The sequence below is a fragment of the Symphalangus syndactylus genome, chromosome 3 (assembly GCF_028878055.3).
Source record: "Symphalangus syndactylus isolate Jambi chromosome 3, NHGRI_mSymSyn1-v2.1_pri, whole genome shotgun sequence".
NCBI classification, from domain to species: domain Eukaryota; kingdom Metazoa; phylum Chordata; class Mammalia; order Primates; family Hylobatidae; genus Symphalangus; species Symphalangus syndactylus.
Window position 1 is genome coordinate 119,731,795 of NC_072425.2, and position 14,067 is coordinate 119,745,861.

Sequence of the window (14,067 nt, forward strand, 5' to 3'; positions counted from 1 at the left end):
CATTTCAAGGTCCTTAACCCAAATCACACCTGTAAAACCTCTTTTGCGATGTAAGCTAACATGTTCACAGGTCAGGATGTGGGCATTTTGGGGACCATTAATCTTTCTATTACAGGCAATAATTCTCAAAGAGAAGAGATGGGGGTAGTCAGTAAATGTGTAGACTGACCGCACAGGGAAGGGCACTTCAGGATCTGTGGTCTGCGTGTGGTTTGAAAAGCCATTTAGGAGATCATGCCCTATAACTCCAGGATAACCTGCACCCACCCTGGTCTCCATTTTGACTTTCCTTGCCAAGAATATATCACGTGAGTATTTACTGAATACTCATTATAAGTGAGGTACTGTCAAAGGCTTTTGCAAAGTCACTTTTATGTAAATTTCTTAGGTATTACGTCTTTTATTTTTTATTTTTATTTTTTATTATACTTTAGGGTTTTAGGGTACATGTGCACAATGTGCAGGTTTGTTACATATGTATCCATGTGCCATGTTGATTTCCTGCACCCATTAACTCGTCATTTAGCATTAGGTGTATCTCCTAATGCTGTCCCTCCCCCCTCCCGTATTACGTCTTTTAAAAGCAATACAGAAACTGAGGATCAGAAAGGTTAGGTGAATTACCTGAGATCACACACTAGCAGACGTGTAATGTGTGGCAGAATTTGGGAATCCAAGTTTGGTTTAATTCCAAGGCTCTTTCTGTTCAATCTCCACAGTCTTCTACTGGAGTTGACCTGCCTGAGTAGCTTCTTTAGCTTAAATGTTACGTTAAGGTCATTATAGGAACATTCTGACTCTTTCTTCCTCCAAATTCTACAGGTGTGGTTGGCTCATACATGAGGACCAAACATCAGAGGAACCTGAAGTGACAAGCCAGAGGTACTCACAGACAGCCAGTTTCTCTTTAGCATGGGGAATGGAAATTCAAAGACCTAGGTTTGACCCCACTCTATCATTTGCTTGACCTTGCACAAGTTCCTTCATCTCTCTGTCTTAATTGCATGTCCCTAATTGGCCACTTATTGCTGTGGGACCCTAGACACAACTCGCTTCACATCCATAAGTTTCAATTCCTTGTGTGTAAAATGGTGGTAACGATAGCCCCGACATCATAGGAATGTTGTGAAGATTAAATATGAATGTATAGAAAATGTTTAACACACAGCCTGGCACAGAGTGCAGAATAACAGATAAAAATTACAGTTCTCTGGCAATTAGATATAAAAAAAGCCTCACAGGATAGGAGCACTTTCTATATTGCTATATTGTTTTACGTTCTTATTTCAAAGCCATGGGCTTTAAGGAGGTAATGCACGAAAAGCAATATAGAAAGTGTTGTTCAAATGATTTATTTTACTTTAAAAATCACTTATTTTTAAATAGTCTAGTAATACAAAAGTACACGCTCATTAAAAAAAAATTTTCAAACAATCAGAAGTACGGAAAGTAAATGTGAAGCTTTCTAACCCCCTTTCCCCCTACTTCCCTCTTCTACAGGTAACCAATGTTAACATTTTGAAATGTCTCCATCCAGATATTTTTCTATGGCTTAATGCTCCCAGAGTAAGCTGGTGTAGAGCAGACGCAAGCCAGTGGCCTTCAATGAATCACGGATGGCTGAGACCTGTCACTCTTAGCCATGCTGGTGATCATCATGCCCCCTGTAAAACCAGCAGAGGGCGCCAAAGTCCACTGGGGTATTCGGAGGGTGACCTGTTTGGTCAGATCAACAGTCTTCTTCGAAACAAGACTGTAAAACAAATAGATCCCATTTATCTCATTTAGTAAGGATGAGCCCAGGGTTTGAACTAGGTAGGTTAGTGGGAGAACTGGACATTAGAGACTTGACCAATGCTCATTAAAATGAATAGTTTGCTTTAGGTGAGAATGCAGAATGAGAAACTCCACAGGGGTCACAGTGTTCCTAAGCACATGATTTTGTCCTCTGTTAACAGATCTTAGTGCCAGGTTGTGGGTAGCAGTTTTAGCTTACTTGTTAGGGCTATCACATTCTAAATGTCAGTTCACCAACAATGGCCATCCAGGCGGTGGCTAGCTTCCCGCTCTCACAAATAGTTCTGTAATGGCTGTCCTGCAAGTCTCCTGGGGATCACAGTCAGAATGAATACCTACAAGTGGAACTACTGGGGTTAGAATATAGGTATTCTTATAATACAGCCAGATTTTGCTTCACAATGGTTGCATCAATTAACAGTTCTGCCCACTGTAAATAAGGGTTCATATTCCCCATGTTTTTATCAGCACTTAATATAACCAGAACTTCTAATTTCTGCCATTTTTGGTAGGTATAAGTTGGTATCTTTTTTACATTGGTATTTCATTGATTACTAGTAAGATTGGATATCTTTTTATATGCTGTCGGCTACCCAGATTTCCCCTTCTATTAATAGCCAACTTATTTCCATGCCTGCATTTCTACTGGATTTCTTATCTTTTTCATGTTGATTTAAAAGAATTTCTTCTCTGAACTACCTATTAATCTTTCCTTAGTTTCATATGTCGCAGACACTTTCTCTGTTTCTCATTTAATATAATTCTTTAATTTCAATGTAATCAAACCTATCAACTTTGCCCATTATGATTTATGCTTTTTTGGCGTTATTTGAGATATTCTTCCCCACATTATGATGGTCAGAATATTCTCCTATGTATTTTGTTCAATTAGTTTTACCTTTCATATTGAAGTCTTTAACCAATTCAAAGTATACTTTTGTGCATGGTCTGCGTCAGAAAGAACAAGCAAAATTACACTTTGATAATAGGCCCTGCATCCTTTAGTCTTATAAGACAGCTCAAATTTATTTCTTGCTTGTGCTACATGTCAATTATGGTTTGACAGAGGACCTCTGTGCATGGCAGTGACCCAGTTTCACAGACCTCCAGAGAAGCTGTGATCTTGAATTCTCTCTGTTGTCATGTTGGTTGAAAAAAGATTTCTAAAGGGTTTTGCACAAGCAGTGAAATGTTCCAGCCCAGAACCAAGCATAAGTCATAGTCCAGAACTAGTCATGTGGTCCCATCCCGCTGCAAGGAGGCTGAGGAGTATAATCCTTCCACGTGCCCAGTAGCTGGAACTCTATGGTGAAGAGTATCTGTCACTTGCACTTGATGGGATACAGAATTCATCTTTATTTTTTCCACGTAGTGACTCCAAACAATTATTTGAGGAATCATGCTTTTTTTTCTTCTAATTTGTAGTACCACCCCTATCATACCAAAAGCACGTTTCTGGACTTGTATCTAGTTCCATTAGCTTATATCTCTGCTCCTGTGTAAGTTTTGCACCACTGGTGTCACAGAGGTTTTGTAAAATGTCTTAATATTTGGTGGGACTCTCTTCTTCTTTGCTCTTTGTCAAAATTCTTAGCTCCTAGTGTGTATTTTTTTTTTTTATAAATAAAAGCCTTGAAATCAATTTTCCTTTCCTAAATACTGCCATTGGAATTTGGTTAAAATTGCATCCCATTTACAAATTAATTTTGGAAAAATTGTCATCTTTAGAATATTAGGTCATTCCATACATGAAGATCATACTCTATTTTTCTTATATATCTGTAATAGGGTCTTAAATTCTCATTTTTAAGGGGTTGTTCTGTTTTTGCTATGTTATTTCCTAAAGAGGTCATAGATTTTGCTGTAGCTATTAATATTTTATTTTCTATGTTTGACCTACTTGTTTATTGCGCATATATAGACATGTAAATGATTTTGATGTGTTGATGTACTTGGAAACATTGCAATTTTTCTCATCTTAAGAGTTTTGATTCTTTTGAGGTTTTCTATGTAAATTATCAAATTATCTACAAATAATTATAATTTGGACTCTTCCCTTTTGATCTTTATACCTGTTGATATTTTCCTCTCTTAATTTTTTTTTTTTTTGTAGTAATGAGGTCTTACTGATGTTGCCCAGGCTGGTCTTGTAATCCTGGGCTCAAGCAATCCTCCTGCCTCAGTCTCCCAAAGGGCTGGGATTACGGGCATGATTCACGTTCATGGCCTCATCTCAGTTTTTGACAAGACCTCCAGGACTATATTAAACGAATATCAGTGATAGCAGGCATCCTTCTCTTATTCCCAGTATTAATAAGAAAGTACCTAAAGTTGCTCCCCATGTGCTATATGATGATGGTGGCATATGTACTCTGTTTTCTCTGAAAGAGTTTGTGTAAGATTGGAATGATCTATTCCTTGACATGGATCTTTTGGCAAAACAAACCAATAAAACCATCTAGGCTTAATGTTTTCTTTGTGGGAAGATATTTAAACCATTAAACATTATTTTATAGTTATAGGATGATTAAGACTTCCTTTTGCTGTTAGTTTCTTTTTTCTTTATAAATTTTTGAGATACTATTGACATATAGTTAAGTACACAAGTCTTAAGTACACTGTTCGGTGAGTTTTGACAAATGTATAAGCCAATGTATCCCATACCTCATGAAGGAAGAGAATATTTCCATCATCTGAGCTCTTTCTCGGTCAAACGCGGTCCCTCCTCAGTGTCAATCACTGTTCTGATTTCGTTGCTTATATATTACTTTTTATAATCTTAAAGTTCATATAAGGGAATCAAAAGTATATATTAGCTTCTGTGCCTGGCTTCTTTTGCCTGGAATGATGTCTCTTAGGATAAGAGAGACATGTTAATGGTTTTCAGGTTAATCCATGTTGTTGTATATAGTACTAGTGGTACTATTCTATTGTATGAATATGCCACTATTTTCAGATTTGGACTATCATGAATAAAGCTGTTATGAATTCTTGAGCAAGCTTTTTTTGGGGGTATTTATGTTTTCATTTATCTTGGGCAAATATGTAGAAGAAGTCATAGGGTGGATAAATATTAAACTGTGAGCAATTTGATATTGTATGAGCCTTCCAGATTGTCTAGCTCCTCATCAATGTTTGATGTTGTCAGTCTTATTAACATTAATGATTTTAGTGGATTTTTTTTAGTGGTGCCTTATAAGAATTTTATTTTCTTGATAACTAATAATGTTAAGTACTTTTCAAATGTGTTTATTAGTCATATATATGTCTTTCTTTGTGAAGAGTCTGATTAAAACTCCCATGCATTTTTAATTGCATGTGTTGTTTTATTATTAATATGTTAGATTTCTTATATATTCTGAATAAAAATCCTGTAGAGTTCCCCAGTTCCCCTCACTTTTTTTTCTGTGTCCTGACCAAAAATCAGAGTGCCTTGACTACCCTGTTACCTTGCCAGCTGTAAGGTTTTCCCAGCAGTCTTGAAACCAAACCAGGAACTTGAAAATTCCCTGGTAGTGATAAAGATATCTAGGTTTACCAGAAAGAAACTGGCCCTGGCCCTGAGCCAAATTCTTTAAATCCTCATATAGATATATTACCCGCTCGATGAAGACATATCTATGTAGGACACCCCTCTACCCTGATTCTTCTTTGAGAGGATACACCGAAGAACTCTGTAAGTAAATACCCATAATAAATGTGTTGTCCTTCTCACCCTGGCATTTAGTGCTTCCTTCTTTGGAATCTCAACTGGCCCCATCTGGAGACCATCTGGGGCACTTCCTTGCAGGAATTTGCTTGCTGCCACTTTTGGGGCAACTCCAGTCATGAGTTCAGCAGGATGAAACAAGTCCTTAGTTATTACAAATGCATACTTCCCCCAAGATCTCATATTTCCATGGAACTATCAGTTTCCCTGGAATCTTTGAATAGGTGAAGGGTTGATCTTGGCTTGTGCCCTTGATGAGCTTAGGGTCTGGGCTAGAATTGAGGTACCTCAAGGCGGGGTGCTTATTGGTAAAGTCTAAACACAACCACTCTGATTTCTTATCTTCATTGGTGGATTTTCTCCCCAGGAACCCATTAGAAACTTGGTCTTAGGCTCTGAGCATTTCTGGGGGATGCTGCAGTGTCTGTAATATTCCAGCTTCTGCACTAAGGAAGATGAAGCCAAGAAATTTTTCAGGAGCTGGCCAAAGTGACTATATACCTTTTTATTAACTTTCTATCTTTTCTGGAATCCAGCATCAATTCTGTATTAATTTATTTAAAAACTTTTATTAAGTACTTACTTGGATCTTGCATTATATTAGTAAAACAAACAAACAAAACCAAAAAATAATACATAGCAATCCCCCTCCCCTCCCCCTGCCACACATCCTGATGGAGCTTCCACTGTAGCAGGGAAGACAGGCAGTAAATAGTAAAATGACAGGCTCACAGCTAGTATCATACTGAATGGGGCAAAACTGAAAGCCTTTTCTCTAAGATCTGGAACATGACAAGGATACCCACTTTCACCACTGTTATTCAACATGGTACCAGAATTCTTAGCTAGAGCAATCAGACAAGAAAAAGATATAGAGTATCTAAGTTGCAAAGGAAGAAGTTGAATTATCCTTGTTTGCAGATGATCTAATCTTATATTTGGAAAAATCTAAAGACTCCACCAAAAAACTATTAGAACTAATAAATTCAATAAAGTTGCAGGATGCAAAATCAACATACATAATTCAGTACCATTTCTGTGGGGCGACAGTGAACAAACTGAAAAAGAAACGAAAAAGCAGTCCCGTGTACAGTAGTCACAAAACTAAATACCTAGGAATTAACCAAAGAAGTGAAAGATCTCTGTAATGAAAACTATAAAACACTGATGAAAGAAATTGAAGAGGACACCAAGAAATGGAAAGCTATTCCATGTTCATTGATTGGAATAGTCAATATTGTTAAAATGTCCATACTACCTAAAGCAGTCTACAGTCCCTGTGAACACACCAATGACATTCTTCACAGAAATAGAAAAAAAATCCTAGAATTTATTTAGAACCACACACACAAAACCCAGAATAGCCAAAGGTATCCTAAGCAAAAAGAACAAAACTGGAGGAATCACATTATCTGACTTCAAATTATACTACAGAACTATAGTAACCAAAACAGCATGATACTGGCATAAAAACAGACACATAGACCAGTGGAATAAAATAGACAGCCCAGAAATAGAAATAAATCCACACATCTACAATGAACCATTTTCAACAAATATGCTAAAAACATACACAGGGGAAAAGATAGTCTCTTCAATAAATGTTGCTGAAAAAACTTAATATCCATCCATATGCAGAGGAATGAAACTAGACCCCTATCTTTCCTGAATGTATATTCTTGGCACCTTTGTCAAAAGCAAGTTTATGGTAGATTTATGGATTTACTTCTGGATTCTTTATTTTGTTCCATTAGTCTGTGTCTGTTTTTATGCCAGTACCATGCTATTTTGGTTACCATAGCTCTGTAGTATAATTTGAAGTCAGGTAATGTGATTCTTCCAGTTTTGTTCTTTTTGCTCAGGATAGCTTTGGCTATTCTGGGTATTTTATGGTTTTGTATAAATTTAATATTGCTTTTTCTATTTCTGTGAAGAATGTCATTGGCATTTTGACAGGAATTACATTAAATCTGTAGATTGCTTTGGATAGTAAGGATATTTTAATGATATGGGTTCTTCCAATCCATGAACATGAAATATCTTTCCATTATTTGGTGTCCTTTTCAGTTTCTTGCATAAATGTTTCATAGTTTTCATTGTAGAGATTTTTCACTTATTCGATTATTTCTAGATATTTTATTTGTAGCTATTGTAAATGGGATTGCTTTCTTGATTTCTTTTTTAGATTGTTTGCAGTTCACATATAGAAATGCTATCAATATTTGTATGTTGATTTTTTATTCTGCAACTTTGCTGCATTTTTTTTATCAGTTCTAATAAGTTTTTTAGTGGCGTTTTTAGGTTTTTCCAAATATAAAATTTTATAATCTGCAAACAAGGATAATTTTACTTTTTCCTTTCAAATTTGGATGCCTTTTATATCTTTCTCTTGTCTTGCTTCTGTAGCTTCCTTCTTAATTTCTTCATTGACTCACCGGTCATTCAGGAGGATATTGTTTAATTGCCATGTGTTTGCATAGTTTCTAAGGACTTCCAGTACTATGTTGAATAACAATGGTGAAAGTGGTCATCCTTGTCTTTTTCCAGATCTTAGTGGAAAGGCTTTCAGTTTTTCCCCATTCAGTAATGTTACCCACTAGCTGTGAGTATGTCATATAGGACTTTTATTGGGTTCAGGTATGTTCCTTCTGTACCCAGTTGTTTGAGAATTGTTGACATGAAGTGATGTTGAATTTTATCAAATGCTTTGTCAGCATTAATTGAAAAGATCATATGATTTTTATCCTTCATTTTGTTGATATGAGGTATCACAGTGATCAATTTGTGTATGCTGACCCATTCTTGCATAAATAAGATAAACCCCATTTGGTCATGATGAATTATCTTTTCACTGTGTTGTTGAATCCACTTTGCTAGCATTTTGTTGAGGATTTTTGCAACAATGTTCATCAGGAATACTGGCTTGTAGTTTTCTTTTTTTGATGTGTCTTTGTCTGGTTGTGGTATCAAGGTAATATTGTCCTCATGGAATGAGTTTGATAGTATTCCCTCTTCCTTTATTTTTGGAATAGTGTGTGTAGAATTGGTATTAGTTCTTCTTTAAATGTTTGGTAGAATTCAGCAGTGAAGGCATTCGGTCCTGAGCTTTTCTTTGCTGGGGGACATTTAAGTTTCAATCTCATTACTTGTTATTGGTCTATTCAGATTTTGGATTTCTTCATGGTTCAATCTTGGCAGGTTGTATGTGTCTAGAAATTTATCCATTTCTTCTAGGTTTTCCAATTTGTTGGCATATAGTTGCTCATAGTAGCCTTTAATGATCTTTTTCTGCAGTATTGGCGTTAATGTCTCCTTTTTCATATCTAATTTTACTTACTTGGATCTTCTCCCTTTTTTTCTTAGCTAACTGGGCAAAAGATTTGTTGCTTTTGTTTATGTTTTCAAAAAGCTAACTTCTGGTTTATTGATCTTTTGTATTTTTTTGTTTTAATTTCATTTATTTCTGCTCTGATCTTTATTATTTCTTTTCTTCTATTAATTTTGGCTCTGATTTGCTCCTGCTGTTTTAGTTTTTTAAGAGGCATTATTATGTTATTTATTTGAAGTTTTTATACTTTTTTGACTTAAGCACTTACTGCTATAATCTTTTCTCTTAGTACTGCTTCACTGTATCCCACAGGTTTTGCTATTTTGTATTTCCACTTTGATTTGTTACAAGAAATGTTTTCATTTCTTTCTTAATTTCTTTATTGACTCCCTGGTCATTCAGGAGGATATTGTTTAATTTCCATGTGTTTGTATAATTTCCAAAATTGCTTGTTATTGATTTCTAGTTTTATTCCATTGTGATCAGAGAAGACACTTGATATTATTTCAATGTTTTTGAATTTTGTAGACTTGTTTTATGGTGTAACATATGATCTATCCTTGGGAATGATCCATGTGCTGAGGAGAAGAGTGTGTATTCTGTACCTGTTGGATGAAATGTTCTGTAAATATCTATTAGATCCATTTGGTCTATACTGCATTAAGTCCAATGTTTCTTTGTTAATTTTCTGTCTGGAAGATCGGTCCAATAGCATATAGAAGTCTCCAGCTATTAATGTGTTAGGGTCTATCTATCTTTTTAGCTCTAATAATATTTGTTTTATATATTTGGGTGCTCCAGTGTTTTGTGCATGTATATTTACAATTGTTATGCCCTCTTGCTGAATTGACCACTTTATGACCATATAATGACTTTCTTTGTCTCTTTTTATACTTTTTGTCTTGATATCTATTTTGCCTGATGTAAGTATAGCTACTCTTACTCTCTTTTGGCTCTCATTTGTACAGAGTATCTTTTTCCATCTCTTTATTTTCATTCTATGTGTGTCTTTAGTGGTGAAGTGTGTTTCTTGTAAGCAATAGATCATTGGGTCTTATTTTTTAATCCATTCTGAATCTTTGGACTGGAGACTTTAGTCCATTTACATTTAGTGTTATTGATAAGTAAGGACTTACTCCTGCCATTTTGTCATTTGTTTTCTGGTCTTCTCTTTCTTCTTTTGTTCTTTCCTGTCTTCCTTTTAGTAAAGATAATTTTCTCAAGTTGTATGTTTTAAATTCTTGCTTTTGATTTTTTTGTATATCTGTTGTATTCTTTTTGATTTGAGGTTATCATGAGGCTTGCAAATAATATCTTACAATTCAGTATTTTAAACTGATGACAGCTTAACACTAATTGCATAAACCAGCAAAAATAAAACTAATAAAAACTACATTTTAACCTCATCCCCCCACTTTTTAACTTTTTGTTGTTTCTATTTATATCTTATTATACTACGTCTTGAAAAGTTGTTGTAGCTATTATTTTTCAAAGGTTCATCTTTTAGTCTTTCTATGCAAGATATGAGTTTACATACTACAGTTATAGTGTTATAATATTCTGTGTTTTTTTATGTACTTACTATTACCCATGATTTGTGTACCTTCAGATTATTTATTATTGCTCATTGACATCCTTCTTTTTAAGAATGAAGAAATCCATTTAGCATTTATTATAGGACGGGTTTGGTGTTTATGTAATCCTGCAGCTTTTGTTTGTCTGGGAAGGTCTTTATTTCTTCATGTTTGATATACTATTCTAGGATAATTTTTTTTTCCTTCAGCACTTTAAAAATGTCACACCACTCTCTCCTGGTCTTTAAGATTTCCACTGAGAAGTGTGCTGCCAGACATTTTGGGGCTCCTTTGTATGTTGTTTCTTTTCTCTTATTGCTTTTAGGATCCTGTCTTTATCCTTGTCCTTTCAGATATTGATTACTAAATAACTTGAGGTAGTCTTATTTGGGTTAAATCTGTTTGGTGTTTTATAACCTTCTTGTACTTGATATCTTTCTCTAGGTTTGGGAAGTTCTGTGTTATTATCACTTTGAATAAACTTTCCACTCCAGTCTCTCTCTCTCTACCTTCTCTTTACAGTCAATAATTCTTACATTTACCCTTTTGAGGTTATTTTCTAGATCTTGTATGTATGCGTTTTTCTTTTGTCTCCTCTGACTGTGTATTTTCAAATAGCTTGTCTTCAAACTCACTATTTCTTCAGCTTGATCAATTGTGCTGTTAAGAGACTCTGATGCACTCTTCAGTATGTCAATTGCATTTTTTAGTTCCAGAATGTTTGCTTGATTCCACGTAATTATTTCAATCTCTTTGTTAAATTTATTTGATAGGATTCTGAATTCCTTCTCATGTTATCCTGGATTTTGATGAGCTTCCTCAAAACAGCTGTTTTAAATTCTTTGCCTGAAAGGTCACATAACTCTGTCTCTCCAGGATTGGTTTGTGGTGCCTTATTTAGTTTATTTGGTGAAGTAGTGTTTTCCTGGGTGATCCTGATGCTTACAGATGTTCATCAGTTTCTGGGCATTGGAGAGTTAGGTATTTATTATAGTCTTTTTAGTCTGGACTTGTTTGTACCTGTCCTTTTTGGGAAGGCTTTCCAGGTATTCCAAGCAACTTGGTTGTTATGATCTAAGCCTTTGGTCACAGCAGCCATATGTGCTTTAGGGGGCACCCCAAGCCCAGTCATGCTGTGGCTCTTGTAGACCCATAGAGGTACCAGCTTGGTAGTCTTAGGTAAGATCTAGGAGAATTCCCTGGATTACCAGGCAGAGAGTCTCCTTCTCTTTCCTGACATCCCCCCCACCCCCGACACACTAAATTGAGTCTTTCTCTCTCTCTCTCTCTCTCTCTTACTCCATGACAGCTGACTGAATTCTGCCTGGTGTTGCTTTCCTCCATGACAGGGCAACACTAAGTTCCAGTGCAAAGTCTCACAATCACTGCACACTCCCTCTTCCCCTAGTGCAGATTCTCTCTTCATGCCATATGGTAGCTACAGGGGGATAGGAAAGGGCTGGTGTAGGTCATTCAAGACTGTCTTTCCTACCCTTTTCAGTGCCTCTTTCCTTAATATGATGTTAAAACCAGATAGTGTGATTGCTCACCGGATTTTGGGATCTTATGGAGGTGCTTTTTTGTGTGAATAGTTGTTCAATTTGGTGTTCTTGTGGGGGTGGGAGGATAGCTATTGGAAGCTTCTGTTCAACTATCTTGCTCTGCTTCCCCTGAAAGCACTATTTTTTTTTTTCTTTTATTTTTATTATACTTTAGGGTTTTAGGGTACATGTGCACAATGTGCAGGTTTGTTACATATGTATCCATGTGCCATGTTGATTTCCTGCACCCATTAACTCGTCATTTAGCATTAGGTGTATCTCCTAATGCTGTCCCTCCCCCCTCCCCCCACCCCACAACAGTCCCTGGAGCGTGATGTTCCCCTTCCTGTGTCCATGAGTTCTCATTGTTCAATTCCCACCTATGAGTGAGAACATGCGGTGTTTGGTTTTTTGTCCTTGCGATAGTTTACTGAGAATGATGTTTTCCAGTTTCATCCATGTCCCTACAAAGGACACGAACTCATCATTTTTTATGGCTGCATAGTATTCCATGGTGTATATGTGCCACATTGAAAGCACTATTTTTAATAGCCCCAAATTGGAAACTACTTATATGTCCTTCAACATAGACCGTAGAGATAAATTGTGGGAAATCATTCACTCAATGGAAACTCTACAGCAAAGAGAATAAATGATCAAAAATTACATAAAAATATATTGATGAATCTCATAAATATAATGTTGAGTGACAGAAGTCAGATACAAAGGTATATAATGTATAATTCCATTTATTTTAAGTACTGAAAGAGATAAATCTAATCTATGATATTAGAAGTTAGGATAGTGGTTACCCTCAGAAAGCTTAGTACCTGGAGAAGGGATTTGGGGATACTGGCAATTTTCTTTTGTGTGCTGGTTACTTGGTTGTGTTGTGAAGAGTCATCAGCTATATGCTTATGATACATGGCTTTTCTGTATTCATATTATATGTTGATAAAAGTTACCTTTTTAAAATATATGTACTAAATCTCACTCTACTGCCCAGGCTGGAGTGCAGTGGCACTATCTTGGTTCACTACAACCTCCACCTCCTGGGTTCAAGTGATTCTTGTGACTCAGCCTCCCAAGTAGCTGGGATTACAGGTGCCTGCCACCACACCCGGCTAATTTGTGTATTTTTTGTTAGTAGAGATGGGGTTTCATCATGTTGGCCAGGCTGGTCTTGAACTCCTGACCTCAAGTGATCTACCTGCCTCAGCTTCCCAAAGTGCTGGGATTACAGGCGTGAGGCACTGTGCCCAGCCACTTTATTTTTTAATACTAAGTTTAAGTATCTGTTTTCTTTAATATGTGACAGTGTTGCCACGTACATGTAAGGACGATACTGTTTTATGCTGTTTTTTCTTTGTTGAAACTGAGGGCTGTTATTGTCTTGGGTGGATTGAGATATGCATCCCACGTGTGCAGCTGCTCAGGTTAAAGTCAGAGTCTTGGACTCTAGTAAAAACTTTTTTCTGTGAAAACCTAATGGTGACCTTGATTGACAACCCTTAGTACTTGCTTAAAGCTAAATTGTATAAGTTCATGAAGCAATACATTCTAGCTAACATAGAATATGTTCAGATTGAAGTTAAATAAGATTGTATTTCTATGTCTCTGCCTTGTGTTACCAAGAGACTAAAATAAAATACTGAAATACCTGGTTTCTTGGAAAAGAACATATTTTGGGCTCATTAAAAATACTTTTTCTTTTCTGTTTGGTGATAGTCAACCATCAGTTATTTTTGCACTTGAACCAGATGTTAGTTTTCAGGAGAGTCAAAATTCGCTTCATTTTAGTATTACATTCACACTGCCTTCTTCTACAAAAGAAATAGAAAAAACCTAGAAATAAAAGAAACTAGATAATGATTTTTCACAAGAACTCTTGAAAATATCATATTTTTGTGTACACAGTTTACTGTCTTATCTATGTAACACTAAATATGTAATTTTATTATAGTGAAATGAGGAAATTGAATGGTCTTTACCTTTATTTTTCAAAACAGGTCAATTTTTTTACTAATTCCGGGGAGGTCATCAATGATTTTGGGATAACCTGCATCCATGGACTGCATATTTTCATCATACCTGGTAACAAAAAATAACTAAAAATAT

At 35.9% G+C, this 14,067-nt stretch overlaps 1 pseudogene; it reads right to left on the reverse strand.

The window, feature by feature from the left end:
* Positions 1-1,602: 1,602 nt before the first annotated feature.
* The window catches only part of LOC129478565 (sacsin-like), a 29,566-nt pseudogene continuing 17,101 nt past the window's right edge, over positions 1,603-14,067 (reverse strand).